Raw genomic sequence first — 8,845 nt, forward strand, 5'->3', positions numbered from 1 at the left:
CAAAAAGCTAGCGGTCTCGTGGGAGCGGAAGGGTATAGACGTTGGTGGCAGAATGCTAACAAACCTACGCTTCGCCGACGATATAGTCTTGTTTGCTTCGTCCGCATCAGAATTGACACAAATGCTTCAAGACCTTAGCACGGCGAGCCTTGAGGTGGGACTGAAGATGAATAGGTCTAAGACTCAAGTCATGACCAATAGCGCCAAAAGTAGGGTCGTGGTAGACGGGCAGGAAATAGGATATGTCGATGAGTATATCTACTTGGGCCAGATAGCATCCTTCGAGAACAGGCAAGACAAAGAAGTCGAAAGACGCATTAATAACGCCTGGAAGAGCTTCTGGTCCATGAAAGATCTAATGAAGGGCACTCTCCCTCTCACACTCAAACGCCGACTCATCGACATGTGTATTCTGCCTGTCCTAACCTACGGCGCACAGACTTGGTCTCTGACCGAACATCAGAAGTCCAAACTCAAGGTTTGCCAAAGAGCGATGGAGCGTACTATACTTGGTGTACGAAGGATAGACCGAATCCGGAACACCACGCTACGCTCCTCGACTCGTATAACTGATGTGGGCGCACAGACTGCGAAGCTGAAGTGGGCCTGGGCAGGCCACGTCTGTCGCATGCACCCGGACCGGTGGGCCAGAATTGTCACCGAGTGGGTGCCCAGTGATGGACGTCGGCGACGCGGAAGACCCAGGCGGAGATGGCGGGACGACCTCGACAGGTTTTTGCCTCAATGGCCGAAGGAAGCACATGATCGGGAACGGTGGTCAGTTTATAAGGAGGCCTTTGCCCAGCAGTGGGACACGACACAGGCTGCATAAAAAAAAAAAAAAAAAAAAAATAATAATAAACTATAAATATATTCATTTTTAAAATGGAGGGAGTCAGAAGCTACCAAATTAATTCCATAATAAGAAAAAGTAATTCAAACAAAGTTCAAATAACTATTTTAATTGACTTAAAAAGGGATGTTTTCTGTTTGGCCTATTATAATAATTCATGTTTGTGGTTATGTGTGTATGTTTGTACGCGATAATCTCGCATGCGGCTGAACCGATTTTTATTACTTTATGGCTGCAGTGAAATGATCACTGGCATAATGTGAACAGCTTATTATTATATATCGATAAAATATAAGTGGAAATGAACAGAATATGAACCGATTTGAATTTTTAATGATTCAGCTCTCAGCACGATCAAACATTCGTGTTCCTAACAGATCATTCAAATAATTAAAGTAGTTCCTAACTGTTTATAACATTTATCTATTACACAATCCAATCATGTGCCTCATACTTAGTATGAAAGATCAATTAGGAACACTGATCAGTCACATTAAGTATGAGGTGGATGCATTATCCAATGATAATGATGCATGAAAAGAGCCTCTTCGACTAGCGTGTCAACTATAGGTACCTTGCGCCCGGCTCACTCTAAGCAGTCATCGACTAATAAATAATATGACTAGCTAATAAATAATATGACTAGCCAATACTTTCACCACGGTGACAGGCCCTAGTCCTGCTCAAGTTTTTGTCACCAACACTCTATTATTTTTAAGTATACAATTTATACTCGTGGAAGTCAGATCAGTGTATCCTCTCTATATTGTGATTCTCCCAACTTTCTGTGAGGGAATATGCAAACGCAAACTTGTATAATATGTAAAGTAAACTGACCTTTATTCACTTTCAGATTTTAACTCTAAAACGGCCAAAATGGTAAAGAAACTGTATTTCCACCTTAACTCCATAGCGTAGAGTTTAAAGAAGGGTGGCAATATTTCAGCCACTTCCTGTAAAAGAGATACCCTTAAATCATCTAAGGGCCTATGTAGTAACAAATATTTAATCTGTGCTAGTGTAAGTTATTCTTATTAGAATAAAACGTGTCTCAACCGATCATTACAATACTGATCAGTATGTACAAAACCAATACTCTATGAAAGGCAAACAATTCTGGTTTTAATTAGTATCTCGATAGTAAACACTCAGCGCTTTCATCAAGAGAAAGAATTTTTTCGACAAATAATAATAATGACAGGATTAATAATAATATATTGGGTAGAATTACATCGTAATCGTCGAAAATAAAACTGGTGGTTGTGAATTGTCGAGGATTTGTCACTATCTATAGCTCTCAGCTAAGGTTGCTAGTATTGGGTAGGCGTAAGTAAAAGCAGCGAGATTACTTTTTATAATTTGGATTTTTATTGGATATGTACTCGGTTAGACAGGTAAGCAGAAAGAGAGGAAGACGTCAGGTGCACATAAAATCACATAATAAGGATATACTAGTTTACATTATTATTCCAACAGCTAGTGTCCCACCCTCAGGGTCCACTAACCCGCACTAGGCCAGCCTGGTGGACTAGGTATAAACCGTTCCTTCATTGGAAGGAGACCCGTGCCTCAAAAGTGTTGACTCCTCAGGTTGTGTTGATAAAGCCACTGAATAAGAAATTTTTACACTTAATATTGGAATAAAAATGAAACATTTGTCTATTACGAATTTACCATAACAGTATCATTTTATTCCCGGAAACGGAAGGAAATAACCAAAAAGGAAACTTAGTCGGGCGCGTAGCTCACTGATTTTTTTAAAGGACTCAAGTGGAAAAAAGGTAAAGCAAATATGTAGGTCGACTCCATATTATATGAATGATTGCACATGATTTACGAGTACTTCTTCGCCCATTTGCGTCATTGCATTTGTTTTGTAATCCATATAACTATGTAAATTGATATTGCCATAGAGTAATCTATTGCTATAAACCTTGATGAATTAATTTTTAAATTTCGTCACCTTGTACAGTGCCGCAAACTTATCTGTTCCGGTGACAGCTCACATAAATTTCTAATATTTCTTAATTCTATAAGATTTTAAGTTGGCGCGTATTGTTAATTCGCTCTTGCGGTGTTAATAAACCCATCTAATCTTTTACAATATACAATTCATAAGTAAGTAATGAGATATGGATCAATTCAGTTCACTCTCACCGGAACAGATAAGTTTGTGGCACTGTATGTGAAAAGTACTGATAACATTCTTTGACACATCAGCTGTCGAAAAAAAAACGGCCAGGTGCAATAGCATTTTATGTGGCGCGGTTTATAATAATAACGTTTATAATAACTAGATAATTGTCTATATCATTGATAAAATTCAACCATGAGAGTCACGAGCATTAAAAGATTTAAAAGAGAAACAGCCATTTAAATTCTATGTTTTTTAATAAAAATACAATAACTCATCCCGTAGCGAAAACTAGAAAAGAGCAAGAGAAAAATAGCAACAAACCCTTATTATACGGTTTATACGAATCGCGAAGTAGATTTTTCTCTTCACAAACGCCTGACTTTATAGAAATATAACTATGTGATTTAAACTAAAGTATCCTCATGAGCAATGAGAATGTCGTCACAAAATTACCCCAATTTTAACATGTAATTCGGAATTTGATCAAAATATTTTCGTTTTTTAAATAATATTTTGATGCGCTGTCCTTCAATATTGCAGACGGCGTCATTAACTGCCAGTTTCAATAACTCTACCTACCAATGACTGGTAGTTAGTTAGCTTGACACATTAAAAGTTGCCAAAATAAAGTTAAAATCTGTCTAAATCATAGACTTAGGGCGTCTTGCACAATAAAGTTAATCAAAATTAATACTATGACCTCTTGCTCTGACACTATATTGTCAGAGCAAGAGACAAACTAATTAATTTTATTTAACTTTGTTATGCAAGACGCCCTTAGTATATATATACTAACTATAATATACTAAGTCTATGGTCTAAATTGTATGAAAGTATCTACCAGTCATCGGTAGATAGCGTTATTGAAACTGGCAGTAAGCTAGTCTTGTTCTTTTAGGAGTAATTCTGTGCTATTATCACCGGAACTTTTTCATTGCTCGTGAGTGACTTTACACTATATACAGGGTGTTGCAAAAAATTTAATAAGGATTGCAATAAGGGTTGCGAATTTCTAAAAGTCGTAGAACAAAAGTTTTTCAGCATGACCCTTTGAGTCACCTCCTTTCGGCTTAGTATACCCTTTTCGCAACACCCTGTATAGTGAAAGATTAAAACTACAGACTAGAAGCACTTAGTAGGTTCCCGCGGACTGGCGCCACATCCGGTCGCAGTGGTTCAAATTTATTCCCGTAAATGTGCACAGGAAGCGGCTGTCTCACATTATTTAAGGCTTTCAGATGTGCTCTGTGGGTTTAGAACTGGCATCTACTAGTTAGCAAAGGGTTGTTTTTAATTTTCGACGTAAAATTAGGAGTGTTATAAGTTTAAAGATTTGTGTATCTGTGTGTGTGTGCGGTTGCGTAGCTCCTAAACGGCTGAGCCAATTCAAAATTTATTTATACATATAACCCCGAGTGTTCTTAGCCATCATTTATGAAAATCGGTTCGGCAGTTCAAAAGTTATGAAACTTATCATTCTGACTCACATACAAACACACACACACAAACACACACACACACATACACACACACACACACACACACACACACACATAACACATACACAGCATGTTAGTTATTAGGTTTTTATTTTTATTTTGTGTCTTCTTTTATGTCCTTCCTTCTGAGGGAACATAAAAATATTGTTTGAAAAACATGACACCACCGATCACTGTTACGATCCTCATAAGAGGTGCGGGCCTACTTAATCATAAATACAGGCTACATGTGAGCCTAGTTATGATAGTAGTCGTCAAAACTTTTCTGTTATGTTAATTTTTACTAAGAATAAAGATTTTTGATTTTTGATTTTGATTTATAGTGTTGAATGCTGGGGTTATTAACGTTGGTAAGGATATTGTTGGTATTAAAATTATAGTTAGGTTTACCGGTTATAGTCAAATTATTTTTTCTTTTTCTTTACAAACTATCAAATTATTACCTACGTCACATCAACATTAATCCGACAAGGTTCCTGCGCAATAGCAATTTACGGGGCTTACACCTGAGGTCCAGATTCTAGATGAAATTTCCTCCACGTGTCTACACTATTCTTAATCCAACAATTTGCTGCAAACCCCGGCTCGGTGTTACAACGTTGGATTAATTAAACCGTGTCTTGTTCATCGAGACGATTCTATTTCCAGCACTTTTTTGAAACGAGGTAACGTAATGAAAATAACAGTTAAGTATACCAACGTGGGTACTAGTTTTGCTTGATTGAAAATTAGTTTGCAGGGTGTTAAATTATGAAATTGTAAGTCTACGGTTATGGTAAAAAAATCATAGGCAATTAATGATTCTATTCTATTTTCTGTGGGGATGTAAGTACCTGCACCTGGCTCTCTCGAGTGGAACATTTGTGCATATCCCCAAGGTCTAAACTGCCTTCCTAAGCTTGAACCATTTCCCACCGCGCTGGTCCACTGCAGCTTGGTGGGTTCACATATCTAGATGTGCTAAATCTAGATATGCAGGTTTCCTCACGATGTTTTCCTTCACCGTAAGAGCGATGGTATACATTGTACTTAAGTTAAAAGAACTCATTGGTACATGTCAGCGCCGAGATTCGAACCCGCGTCTCTTGCGTGAGAAGCGGGCGCTTACTCGACTAAGCTACTATATTATTAGCTTTTACAAAATGAAAACAATTTAAAAGTAAAACGCTGCAAATTGAAAACACAATATTTGCAATACTTTGTATGAACTTGTACCATTATCAGACCAAAGAACAACAACGTGATTTTATAAGGGTTCCGTTTATACAATTTAAAGTATACGGAACCCTAAAAAAAATAGTTTAATAACAACGCAGACGCCATAACGCGTAAAAACTGTACCTAACTCAAGTAAAAAGGCAATTTATTCTCAAGAAATTATTAAGGCAATATCTGAGTTTCAGAGCCTAAAGTTTTAGAAAATAAGAGGGTGGGTCTGGACACTAAAGGGCCTGGAAAAATACTATTAAATACATATTTTATTTCCTTAAAAAAAACTTTTGCAGTTATATGCAGGGTGTTGCAAAAAGGGTATACTATGGCGAAAGCTACATGTGCAGCATGGTATATCTAAGCCCTACTAGTAAAAAGTCAAGTGGCGTCAAAAATTTCTATGGAAAATTATATATTTTTTCGCGAATTTTGAAATTCTAATTTCAGTTTCGGACTTAGATATACCATGCTGCACATGTAGCTTTCGGCTTAGTATACCCTTTTTGCAACACTCTGTATACTCCTTCGAAGAAGATTTCTTATTAGAACGCGGCAGAATAAACAAAGAAACAAAAGTCACGACACCCATAACCTTAGATAAACAATATGCGAACAAGATAGGTAGAGTGTAAGTGCAAAAAAACATCAAACAAAATTTATTATTAAGCACTAAGTTTCTTAAAATAAAATATTAATTAGTTTATCTACAGTGAAGTCTGAATCCACAGACAAACCAGTAAACTGGTTTGGTGGGTCATTATCAATTGTACTGTGTTTTTTTATGTTTAATAAAAACATTGAACATTGAACAAATACCTAACACCCCACTTCCACAACCGAGCTGTTATTTTGAATTAGTTTGGTTATAAGGCCGTGTCCGCACCGCGAATATTTTTCCCGGAATTAATTCGCGCGAATTATATTCCGCGATCAAAGTTCGCCTGTTGATTTTTTTTGCTATTTTTTTTCCGCAAGTGCGGATACTTCTATAGTATACGATGTGTTACGGAATTGCGAATTAATTCCACGAGGAAAAATATTCGCGGTGCGGACACGGCCTAAGATTTGTGACGTTATTCATTTGTACGATGATTGTCATTGGGCTGAACTAAAAAACGAGTTGACTATAAACAAAATGTGGACAGTTTTTTGCTTTGTTTTTTTATGTGACCCACCATCTTGTCCGTATATCGTCAATCTAAGACCACATCACAATGATAAATACGAGGTCAGGAAATCTATAAAACCTCCATCCTCATACATTCAGTATCCGTCGACGTTGCACAAAATAAAGACACAAAATTTCCATTTATTGGAGGGAAGCGATAAAAACAAGTTGTTATTGACAAAATAAGCTTAAGTTGAGAGGCAGAATATTATAAGGGACTGATCGATGCTCACAAAATAGCTAAAACCACTTTTATCGAGGGATTTTCTTTTTTTGTTATAACAAAAGATTAGGGCCACTTGGTCCATTGGGGAATCCAAATATTACTGAGCTTGATCTTTGCTCTTTTGTTTTTACTCTCATAGCTCGATTAGATAAAAAGGAATGATATATTCTACTATGCTAGGTATATAACTAAAACATATATATATATATATATATATATATATATATATATATATATATATATATACGCAAGAGATGCGGGTTCGAATCCCGGCACTGACATGTACTACTGACCTGTAAGCTTTTTTTGTATTTTTTCTGTTTTTGGTGCAAATAAAGAGGATTGTATTGTATTGTACCAATGAGTTCTTTTAACTTCAGTAAAATGTATACCATCGCTCGTACGGTGAAGGAAAACATCGAGGAAACCTGCATAACTAGATTTAGCACATCTAGATAATTATCTGACCCCACCAACCCGCAGTGGACCAGCGTGGTGGGAAATGGTCCAAGCTTAGGAAGGCAGTTTAGACCTTGATATATGCACTAAGGTTCCACTGGAGCGAGCTAGGTGCAGGTACTTACACCCCCACAGAGAATCGAATAGATGTACATTTGTACTCACATGATAGACCGCAAGCTATATTGCCTATTTTGAGTGAGTACCTACAATGCGCTTGAGACGTGTGCCGTCTAGATATGCAGGTTTCCTCACGGTGTTTTCCTTTGGAGAGAGTACTTTTTTACACGAATAAGAGTTTAATCATTAAGTATGAGGAAAACCATTCAAAAAATAACTTTTGAACAGTATCCTTCTGGCCTACGGAGAAAAGTTTTATGACAATTTTATTCCAAATTATTTTTATTCTTTTGTGACGGATGGCCATCTGATTTGAAAGACGAATGTTGACATAAATTTATTTTTTATAAGTCACACTTACTTTCATACAATTTTGACAGATTATATCTTTTCATATGTGTCAAAATAGTATGAAAGTATCTACCACTTATCGATAGATAGAGTTATTGAAACTGGCAGTTAGAGTTTTATATAATATATAAAATCATTTTTATCATTTAACAAAATCAAATCTGCTTTCAGCCTAAATATTTACAATATAAAATATTCTAAAATATATCTAGGCATTTAAAACGTAGATCTTTGTATTGATAAGTAGCATATAACCAAATGCTATTTTCACGTCGTTTTACTTGAAAACATACATTATTATTAAACTTAAGCGTTGTCGGATTCAATCGCTTAAACTTAACGCTGAAACAAGTAATTTAAACTTTAAGTTTATCTCAAACGTGAGCTAAGTTTAATTTCCGTACGAACACTAATATTCCATATTTAAACAATGGTAGGTTCCAAAAAGGTAGGTTTCGAAAAATGTTTCTGCTGCGTTGCCAACGTAAGACGCAAATAATTAAAATAAACACAACATACTCGTAAACATATTATATTATAATGAAATACGGTGATTATTTTATCATGCCTGAATAAAATTTTATAGAGTCCATGCCACCATTGAAGTCCGATAGCCTCGTCGCTGTATTAATATTTATTATTTATAGTTATAATATTTTTTCTTCAACATAATAGTATTATTTATAGTATGATAGATATATTAGTTCCCAACATTGCCGTTAGACTTCAGTCCTTCTATCTGCACTAAGCTAAATTCCTCCAGTGTTTTGCCACTCTTATTGCGAGATCATACTTTAGTTAAAGTGGTTGTTGACTTTAT

Source organism: Plutella xylostella, chromosome 28 (genome assembly GCF_932276165.1).
Source record: "Plutella xylostella chromosome 28, ilPluXylo3.1, whole genome shotgun sequence".
Classification (NCBI taxonomy): Eukaryota; Metazoa; Arthropoda; class Insecta; order Lepidoptera; family Plutellidae; genus Plutella; species Plutella xylostella.